Consider the following 11,812-nt stretch of genomic DNA (forward strand, 5'->3'; position numbering starts at 1 on the left):
ACGTTTCATCTATTTAATGAATTTACTACTAATTTAATAATAGATTTAAATTTAATGACACTCCATTCTTTAGTGCCTTCATAAATAGAATAACTATTGGTATTTTAACTGTAAAATATGTGTGGAGGGTTTTTTTTTTTACAGATTGTCAATGAATACTTCGTAGCTTTGATAACTAATTTATATTACAAAACTGTGATAATATTTTTTTCTTCTAATTATATTTCTTATTTACAAAATTCAAATTCAATACTTTTATTTAAAATATTTTAATTTGATTTCATAAAAAAATGACTGCTTATTACTCAATTTGATCTTTATGTTTTTTAACAGTTTCAATATTTTTAAATAGAGACCATTTCATCTAACATTTTAAAAGTAATACACAACAAACTACATAACATTATTAATACAATAATATTTTTCTATATTAGATAAGCAACCTTGTTTAGAAATGTATACTTTGAATGAGAAAAAAATAATGAAAATAATATTTTGAAGATTAATCTGTAGAATTACTTATAACTTCTGAAACTAAGTACATATATTTTTAGAGTATCTTAGGTGGTCGATTAGGATTTATTCTTCTTTTATATTTTTATTTATTTATTTATATAATTAGTATTTTTAAAGTTATAAGAAAAATATTATTACTTTTTTAACTATAATTTGTAAATTATCTTCTTAACAATGAAATCTCTTTGTATATGTAATATAGACATAGTATATTTAAACAATTTTTTTACACATTTGTTTTTGTCTTTTTAAAGTGACATCAAATCTATTTAATTTAATCATCAAACTTAAGACAAATCAAATATTTTAGTCAATATATAATTTTTTATTTTAATTATTCACAAGATCAATTTTAGTTATATTTAAAATGTTTTCTCTCAACAAAATGGCAAGGTTGAGAAAACATAGACATGTTAAATTTGGCCTAACCTTGTTTGCATAAGTCAAAATGCCCATACTACTATTGGAAAGTCTTTTCAACTGTTGTTTACTTAATCAATAGACTACCATCATCAATAAATTCAAATAAGAAAAAACCTCTAACTATGAAAATTTGAAACATTTTTGGTTGTCTGTTATCCTTATCTTAAACTGTATAATCAAAGTAAGCTTCAGTTTCATACAACTAGGTTTGTACTTCTTGGTTACAGTAATTCACACAAAGGATACAAATGCATTAACTCTCATGAGAAAATTTTCACACAAGAATTTCATGAAGATTTCCTTGACACAAGAAATTCTTTAAAAGAATTAACTAAACCTATGTCAGTTGTGTTTTGTAATTACTATACAAGTATCACTATCAATAATACTCTTGAACCAGACAACAATACTATAAGTCATAAGGAAGAAATCATAGGTGATAGTCCTGTCAACACTGGTACAAATGAAGGAAATCTTGGTGAATCTTTTATTGATAATGATACATAAAGAGAAAGTTAAGAAGAAGGTTCAACACTAGTAGAGTTAGTAGAAAACAACTGTTAAACTAAAACTAAAAGCAATCAACCCAACACCAATACTCACTGGATGGTAATCAGAAGCAAAGTTGGAATTTACAATCCTAAGCAACCATATATAGGATTGATAGAGGTTGGTGAAGATGACAAAGAGGAAAGAAGCCATGCACATTGAATTAAAGGCTTTAATGTCTAATCAAACTTGGACATTAGTGTCATTCAAGGGTCAAGAAAGTATCATAGACTCAAAATGGATCTTCAAAACCAAGTATAAAGCAAATGGTTCAATCGAAAGAAGAAAAATAAGACTTATTGCAAAAGGTTTCCAGCAAACAACAGACATAAAATTTGTGAAAATTTCATTCTTGTTGTCAAGTCTAGCTCTTTCATAATTATATTAGCCATTAAGTACATTTCAATTGGGATGTTAGGCAACTTGACATAAACAATGTCTTCCTAAATGGAAATTTAAAGGAAACAACTTTTATGCATTAACCAGAAGGTTACACAGACTCAAGCAAATTAGATTATACATGTAGATTTTCCAAAGTCATATATGGTTTGAAGCAGACACCAAGAGCTTGGTTTGATAGACTAAGAAATACTCTTCTAAGTTGGGGTTTCCAAAACACCAAAAAGTGATTCTTCTTTATTCATAAAGCCCTCAAATGATATTGACATATTATTCTTATGTAGATTGAACAACTAGTACTAATGACAAAAAATCAGTGATAGGACCATGTGCGTTTCTTGAAGAAACTCTTGTTTTTTGGTCTTCAAGAAAACAAAAGGTAGTGTCATGATCAAGCACAAAATCAGAATACAAAACCTTGACTGACCTTGCAGTTGAATTAGCTTGGATTAGATTTGTGCTGACGAAACTAAAACTATCAATGCTCAAAAAACCAATTATGTGATGTGATAATCTAAGTACCAAGTCAATTAATTTTAATCCAGTTATGCACGCACTGTCTAAACACATTGAGATAGATGTGCACTACATGCGTGATTAAGTCCTACAAAAAGAAGTAACTATGAGCTATGTTCCTAAATCAAATTGCAAACTATTTGACTAAATCTCTCACTCGTACAAAATTCAACTTATTAAAAAACAAACTTGATATGACTATGTTACCACATCTTGTGTGAGAAGGAGTGTTAAACAAAATTCAATATTCTATCATTTATGACTCTTGATTTTAACTATTTACAATATCAATTTTTATTTATTGTGTAATCATTACAGTAATTAATATAATTATTACAGTAATTAATGTAATCATTCATAGCATCAAATAATAATTATTTTTATTAACACAATTATTAATTATTATTTATTATACATTACTTTTTGTACTTCTTTATTATGATATTTAAACACATACATAATCAATAAAAATTAGATAATTTAATACATTTTTCTATCTATGAGATGTCAAATATTTATACTGGATACATTATTATTAGACTAAAATTGAATTAACTACTAATAGTCACTTTATTAATCAAATAAAACTTATGTATTAAGATTATATATGTTAAAAATATTTAATTATAATAGTTAAATTAATTCAGGAAATATAAGATGTAAATAAAATATTATAAAAATGTTGATTTTATAAGATCTTACTATCAAACAAAAAATTTAAAAAATGAGGTGATTTACTAAAAATAAAATAAGACCTTTGTGTTAAAGTTTCATATTACTCTTCAAGACCATCTTAATTTAACTTAACAATGTATTGTCTAAAACAACACATCCATTGTCACTTAACTCATCCAAATAAAAGTTAATTTTATGCACATTGCTACGAAACTATCATAAAAACTAATTTAAGTACTGTGTGTAATTATTTAAACGCGAAATCAGTTTACTATATTGTTATAGTAAATCAAGTTACTTTATAAATCACATTTAGAAAATTCAATAAATATTATATCTAATATTATGTAATGTGTTAAAAAGGTAAAATAAAATAAAGCTCAATTTAAATTTAAAATAACGATGCAGAGAAGTTTAAGTTGATTTAAATTTAAAAATAATAAAACATAGTCATCAAGATAATACTTTTTCAAATAATTTAATATGTTAAAACTTAAATATATAAAATGAAATCTAATTTGAAATTAAAAAAAGACTGCATATAAATATACTCTATATGTATATTCTATTTTTGAATAACGATATATGCACTGAAAATTTGATACGTAGACATTTAAACTTTAATCCAAAACTACTCTTTTTTTTAATGCTTCTTAATTTATATTTTATAATGTATTTTGGTGTTTACAGTATCTAAATATTTTATAATAGTTTAATTGGTATTTTATATTCGTCGTACCCACCTCATTGCGTTCATTAATAAACCCACGAAAAAGGCATGGGTCTGTTCCCTTCACTTTTTAATTTAATTCGAAAATACAAGTCAAGACAACAGAATATATAAATTCAAAAGATAAATATTTTCAATAAAGAAGATACATGTTTAATAAATACTAAAATTTAGTTAAATTTACGATAACTTATTGTGAGACTTACATTCAGTATAAAAATATAAATATATGACAACAATAAATAGAGTTACTAACATGGAAAAGTGGCAACTATCTACATTTTATGTATTTATTTTTATTCAATAAAATAAAAACTTCATATTTACGTAATTAATTATTGTTTTATGTCGAAGATTTAATTTTTCTTTGTTATTATATAAATATAATTTATTAAAATTTGTATATTGATTAGAAATAAGATTAATTTATAAAATTATAATTTTTTTATAAATTGATTTAAAAAAATTAAGTTAGGTTTAAATTTTATTTCTTAATTTTATTACTTTCTTGATTATAAATATTTCTCTTTATTAAATTTGTGTTTCAATTAAAATAAATTTAATATTTGTCACAAAAATTAAGAAATGTTACATGGATATGAATTATGGATTTTCTTTTATGTTAGTTAAGAACAACAGCAAAAGATTTAAGTTATAGAAATAATGTTGATAAATACATCACTCTTATCAATATATAATTAAAGAAAAATAACTTTAAAATATAAACATTGATATATTTATGTAGAGAAAAATGAAAGAAAAAGTCATTTCGGAAAAACATTATCTAATATTACAATTTCTATCATTTTAAGAAAAAGAATATTGTTAATGAAAATAATTTTTTGGTTATAAACTTTTTTTCCAACTCATCTACTTCATACGATTTATTTGATCTAGTACGTACAATAATTATGTATGATTTAAGAGTTGAGATTAAAACATTTTTTCTTCAATCTTTTGAGAAATCTTTTAAAAAATGTTTGAATTAAGGAATGAATTTGAGAAAGTAACGAGAGAAGGAATATGAAGAGAAAAAGAGGAATAAAGGAAGTTGTTTTGATTGAATAAAAGAAAATGAAAAATTAGGATTTTTTTTTACCGTAGATGTGATTGGTATGATAAAATAATTTTGATTGTATATTAATATATTTATAAAATAATTTGTATAATAAAATTTTAAAAATAATTTATTGCGAAAAATTGTAATTAAAGTTAAATTCAGATTTAAATTAAAATATAAATTATTATCATAATGTTAATAAAAAATTAAATTTCATAATAAAAAAATATTAAAATATATTATCAAATTAAATAAATACATTTTATTTTATTTATTATTTTTATTGTTTATTTTATATAACAATAAAATATATTTATAAATAGTTAATTATTATATCTTACATTTGAATTGAAAATATATAATAAAATTAATTTAAAATTCCAGTAATTAAATTTAATTTTTTGAACCATGTTTCCTTTCAAAAAAATTTCAACAATACAAGAAAAAGTTCAAAAAAAATAAAAAAGTAATGATTTTTTGTGTTCTAATACTTTTTAATGTTGTATTCTCAGAAGATATTTTACCACTTGAAACAAGCAGATTGTTAAAGATAAAATGGTGACTGAGATTTGAACTTTAAACTCTAAAAGGAGTAATACTTAATTATTAATTAATTGTGATGGTATTATCTGAATCGAAAAACGAACAGTGATTAGAATATTAAATATTAAATATTAAATTCCTTATACTTTTATTCACTTTACTTAAAAGTGTTTGAATGTAAATGAATGTTAAGATAAAGAGTAACGGTGTGTATGAAGCATCTGGTTGTGAAAAATAAATGCATTGATAAGAAAATTGAATGGGAGAGTGGGAAAAAAGATGCAGTGGTTGATAATATAAAGTGGGGTGTGGAATGCAAAATTATAGAGTCAAATCAAACGGCAGTGATGTAATTTGTTGTGTGCAATGACAATGACCACATAATGAACAGGGAAACAAACACATCCACCCACCAAATTATCTACACCCATTTTCAAGATTATACATATATATAATTACTTATTTCTTCATTTTGTAATTAGAGTTATCTTAAATTGTTTAATTTTGTAAATATTACATTATATTTTAATTTTATTGTTTGAATAAATTATTTTAACTACTACTAAATCAAAAATAGTCACAAATAAATTTAATAATGTCAACCAAAAAAATAACTAGAAATTAATATAAAGAATATGATTAACAACTCCTTAAATTTAATAAGACAAATTTTAGAAGAAGTTTTAAGAGTGTTTACCTTGTCTTAAATCCCAAAACAAAAACAACTAACTTTTCATAATGCATGTTGGCCACCTTTATTTTATAAGAACGGAGGATAAGGGTTATTCAAGGAAAAATAACAGGATAAATCAAGATGTTGAAAATAAACCAGAGAGAAGAATTTAAGAAGAAGGGTCATAGATAAAAGCAACGACCAAAGCATCGCAAAACACTTTTCAGATGTCATTAACACTGTGGAAAGAGGTTTGCAGGAGTGGTATTACTATGTCAGCTCGTAAGAAAGACCTTAGAGCAATGCAAAATGTTAATGTTGTCTCCTTAGTGCCAAGAAGAAGGATGTCACCCTTAACATTAAGGGATGATGACTTTAATAGGTCCCTAACATGATGGTTGCATGGTTATCACGATTGAGATTGAAAATTTTGTAGTCATAGATCCTAGTCAAGGCAGTTTAGTTGATGTATTGTAATGAAAAACATTCAAAAAATTGAAGATTTAGAAGAGGAAATACAATCGTACTCTAAACAAATCATGCGATTTTCAGGAGAATGAATAAATACCAAGGGTTATATTGATCTCTACACTACATTTGGTGAAGTAAAGATTACCATAATAATGCATATCAAGTATCTCATAGTAGATGCTCACACTACGTACAACATATTGCTTGAGAAACATTCTTTGAACACTCTTTGGCGCAACAGTATCTACATATCATTTGGCAATGAAGTTTTAATATGCTTTAGGTGATATCATTTTGTTGTAGACAAACCTACAACAAAATGTTATATTAACTTTAATAATGTTACTCATTAGATTTGGAATCAGAACATTACTTCATATGTGAATACAAAAACTTTCCAAATCCTTCATTTAGAATATCCAATAGTTATACATCATTTAGGAGTGAAAACTAACACTTTAAATACCTATTATCCTTCATCAACCAAAACTTTTTTTAAAAACAAAACCGTAATAGAATTTCAAAATTCAAACAGATAATAGCTCAAATATAAAAATTAATCTAATTAGACAATTTTGTTATTTCTGCATCATTTAAAATTCAACCATCTATAGATTGCATATTAATATGGAAGACATCTGTAACATCCCAAAATACAGTCTAAACTATATAATAGAATAATCACATTGAATAATATACAGATCAGTCTTACATTAAAGTAGAGCGTACACTCACGGCCAAACGGCCTTACAGAAGGAGTTACAAATTTAAAACCGTACAGGATAAGCGAACATGACCGAACGGTTCACAGAAGGAAAATACCGAACGGTTATACCTAACAAAAGGGAAGGTGATCGAACGACCACCTTACTATAACTATACTACTGGCCGAACGTCCTACTCTTCGGTCTTAACTTCAATCTCAACTAGATTTTCTTCTTCTAACGCCTCTTCCAGCAGTTCGTCTCCTTCTGCTCACATCCACAACGGATGATCATTGCAATGACAAAGACGAACGTACAAAACAAGACAAGACAGGAAACACAAGGTAAGCTTATGTAATTTAATTCATGTATAGACATTCATTTCACACAATCAAACACACAAGATATATTTCATCATACGTTTCATATAAATCATAATACTAGACTGACTGTCCGGACTGTATGAAATCTGTGTAGCTACAAGCGTTCGTGCACCCTGGTGATGTAGTAACTGGGATGCCCTCAACAGCTACCACCCAAGGTTAATCCTATCTGTCCAAAGTACCCCTAAGGACTAGTGTTACCAATAAGGAGTATTGGTAAATCTTGAAGAAATGTGTTTTGATGATGCTGCAAGAAGTTTTAGTTGAAGAAGATATTAGAATTAGTTAAAAGCAATTTGTAGAGATTAAATGTAGTAGGAAATTCTTGTAAACTTTGTAAACTTTCATTTTTAACTGCAATAATCGATTATGGAATGACAATAATCGATTATCACAGAGTCATACAGGAATAATCGATTATCACATCATATAATCGATTATCACTCTTTGAAAACCCTGTAACGGACTCGAATAATCGATTATCACTAACAATAATCGATTATCTGTGGCAGTTATAATTCATATCTGCGAAATTAGAATAGTTGGCTATATAAGGTTCTTCCAAAACTCTAAGAAGACAACTCTGAGCTTTTTGAGAATACAGTTTGTCTGAGGAAGTTCTAAAAAGCTAGTTCAAGTGCTTTGCCTGGTCTCGTGAATAGGAGAAGCTCGCGTTTCGTGTGTCGATAGTTGGAGCGGTTCTCTTCGAGTTGGCAAGGTGGTCATCTTCCGGTTCGTTCGTCGAAGGAAGGTTTTATCTCTCTGTTTTTTATTCACTCTTATTGTAATTGGTGAAACTGATTTTAGTGAAAACGTTAATCACTTTTTATAGTGATTAACAACTGGACGTAGATTCTTTTGAATCGAACCAGGATAAAAATCCAGTGTATCAGTTTTTCTACTCCCTACTCTTTTTATTGTTTTATGCACATCAACTGTTTGATAAATTTTCTCTAAGAAAATTGTTTTTCTAAAACGGACCATCAAAACTTGATTTGTGACCGTAACACGCTTTCTGAGTATTTTATTCCGCTGCGCAACTCTATAACGGTACCGATTGTTCCAACAACTAGGACCTCCTGTCGTTCCCACACATGACCTACCCTCCTCTACGTGAGGACGAGTACTCACGGAACATCAGGATGAACCGCCAGCTTAGCATGCCCACAGTCATACTTTACAAATCCAATATTCATCCATGAGTCGTTCCTCCCTGGAACGCTCGTTCAAAATCCAAACATTTCAATCCATATCACATTCTCTTCATATTTCATTCATAATCATTCTCAATTTCATCTTTCATCATCAATCATCTCAATTTCATCTCTCATTATCAATCATCTCAATTTCTTCTTTCATTATCAATCATTTCAATTTCATCTTTGTTCAAAGATTATTAAGGATACCAGATACCGAACGTTCAATCCTCACTCAGAACGAGGACGAACGCTTGGAACGAGACAGAGAGGTCTCCAGTTCCAGAATAGAATAAGATCAAGGGGATTACTATCGGTTTGAGAAAGTTTGAGAAAGAAACCGAGTATCATCATATATAATAGGAACGACTAGAACGAACGTTACTTAATCAGTGAGCCAATTAGATGAACTGACCCTTGAGAGTTCTAACCGAACACCGAAAGAACCATACCAAATACTAAAGCTCTAAGTCGGAACCAAATGGATGTATACACTTCAAGACCTTCAGAGAAAAATACTTAGAAGGATTCACATTAAGAAACCGAATGCCAGTCAATGACCAAACACGGTAGAGAGAAAATGCTATTGAAGTTGGACGAATGCTATTTTCATCAAGATAGATCATACAAGAAACGAGTACGAACGCTTGGTATAAGACTGAGCACTACTCATTACGAGCGCTTGGTGTGAGACCGAGCACTACTAAACTTATAATAGAAAGCTTGATAAATATAATAAGATATTATTGGAATAGTGTTTAAGAATAACTAAAATATACAAGTACATATATTTACAAAATTTAAGTTTATCACAGAATACTCAGATACAACTACGCTTGGCCAAACGCTCAAACATAGTATTACCACACGAAGACGCTCGTCCTCAACTAGGATTCTTTCCAAATGAAAGAATCCAATTTTAACCAAGGTTACTAGCATTACCGAACGGTCAATGACCGTTCAATGACAAACGTACATTATCATAGGGAAATTTCACCTCCAGAATTCATTTATATTCAAACTCATTTCTCAACATATAACTTCATAATTTCATACATTCATATCATAGTACATTTCATATTCCTCATACATCAGAACATAATAACCATCATATTTCATATAGTCAAATATCTCAACAATCATGCTTCACTTTAACTTAACAACACAACGAACGTTCATGCAGCACAATAAACATACAAATTAAATTAAATAAGTTTCCCTTACCTCTGAGCATGAACGAACGTCCTAGAGACAGAATACGGTTTGCCTGACTATACTTCCTTCTACCCTCAACGCTCAACAACTCTTCAAACCAAAATCAAACAACAGACCAAAATGGTTCAGAATGAGACTATGAACTCATGCAACCGGAACTTGGTTTGCATGTGCTAGAGAACGACGGCTAAGTACAAGAAGAACTTACTAGTTCAGAACTCGAAATTGATCGGTTCAAACTGAAGCTCTTGACGCCGGAAGTGCTTCTACGGTGCCTGAACGGTGATCGGAGAAGAGAAAGGGTGAGATTTCGTAGAGAGAAGGGAGAGCTTTTAGAGAGAAGGAGGAGAAATGAGAATTTCAGAGTTTTGGGGAAGAAGATGCATGCAGAGATTATGACGTAAACTTTCCAAAAACTTAGTTTTGCTTAACACGAACGTCCGCTCATCTGCTGACACCTGCATTCCACTATCTGATTTCCGATTCCCCTCCGCTTGACACTTGACGTCCGTTCAGAGGGTTTTTGGGTGCGTTTTTAATGGTTCTGACAATATCTCACAATTTTTTAACTTAGATTATTTTACATGTGATGTGTAATCATTAATTACAACGGTGGTATCTCAAGAAACTTAAAATGGGATACCTTTGTTTAAATTGTTCAATGAATACATAAATATATTAAAAAAAAATTAAAATAGGCGACATGTAAATTCTGAATACCTTTATTTACATGTGCATCTCAAATGTGGTGATACAAGGCTGAAATAATAGATTTGTTTTTCTAAATCATCGAATAACGAAAATATGTTGTGTTATAATCAATCTCTTTTGTTAAGAAAAACATAAAAATGATGATACATAATAATTATTTCAACAACTTCTCATGTTATAACAAGAAAAACTAAATCAAAAAGAAATATTTATATTCTAATTTTATTCTACTTATTTGAGTAATAAAGAATCTTTGCAGATATCCATCATAATTTCTCTATCAAAAGACAAAATGTCGGTCGAATTTTTGTAATTATATTTAGTTTATATCAAAATCTGATTTGCAATTTGCATATAAATTAACTAACTCGCAACTTCTTAAAAAACTATTAAAAAGATTATTTAAACATGTGCACCATTCTCTTCTTTAACGAACATGAAAAAGAGAACTAAGAAAAAGAAAGCAAATTATTTTTCAAAATTATTAAAATCCAATTATTTTAATTCTCCCTTGTGTTTTTAAGATTAAAATAATCGCTATCGAGCAGTATTAGAAATTAAAATATATGCTATATAGTAATTTTAAAAGTGGCATTTTTATCATTTAAATAACTAAATTATGCGATATTCACAACTTGGTGTATTGTTCTAATTTTAAAGTTGGGGAACTCTTTCCTCTCCGACCCACGTGAATCCGACCAGAAATTTTTTATGTTTCTATAACTTTTGTCTTTCTCCCTAATGGGTCAAGTTTCTTGAAGACATATGGGAAGACAATTTGCATGTTACATGTAGTCCTGCCCGTAAGCACATTTCATATTTCTCTATCTCAATAAACAAAATACTTTTTACAATTGACGAAATTGAATTAATAGTACCTGAATAACATTTAATTTAACATTTTTTAACGACATTGATCTAATAACTATTTAATTAATTAATCAGGCTCATTGTACATATATTTGTTTAAATATATAAAAAATAAAGTTTGAGTTTAATGAAGGTAAACATATATTTTATTTATTTTTCTAGTAAATCAAGAAATGCG

Source organism: Vigna angularis, chromosome 11 (assembly GCF_016808095.1).
Source record: "Vigna angularis cultivar LongXiaoDou No.4 chromosome 11, ASM1680809v1, whole genome shotgun sequence".
Taxonomy (NCBI): domain Eukaryota; kingdom Viridiplantae; phylum Streptophyta; class Magnoliopsida; order Fabales; family Fabaceae; genus Vigna; species Vigna angularis.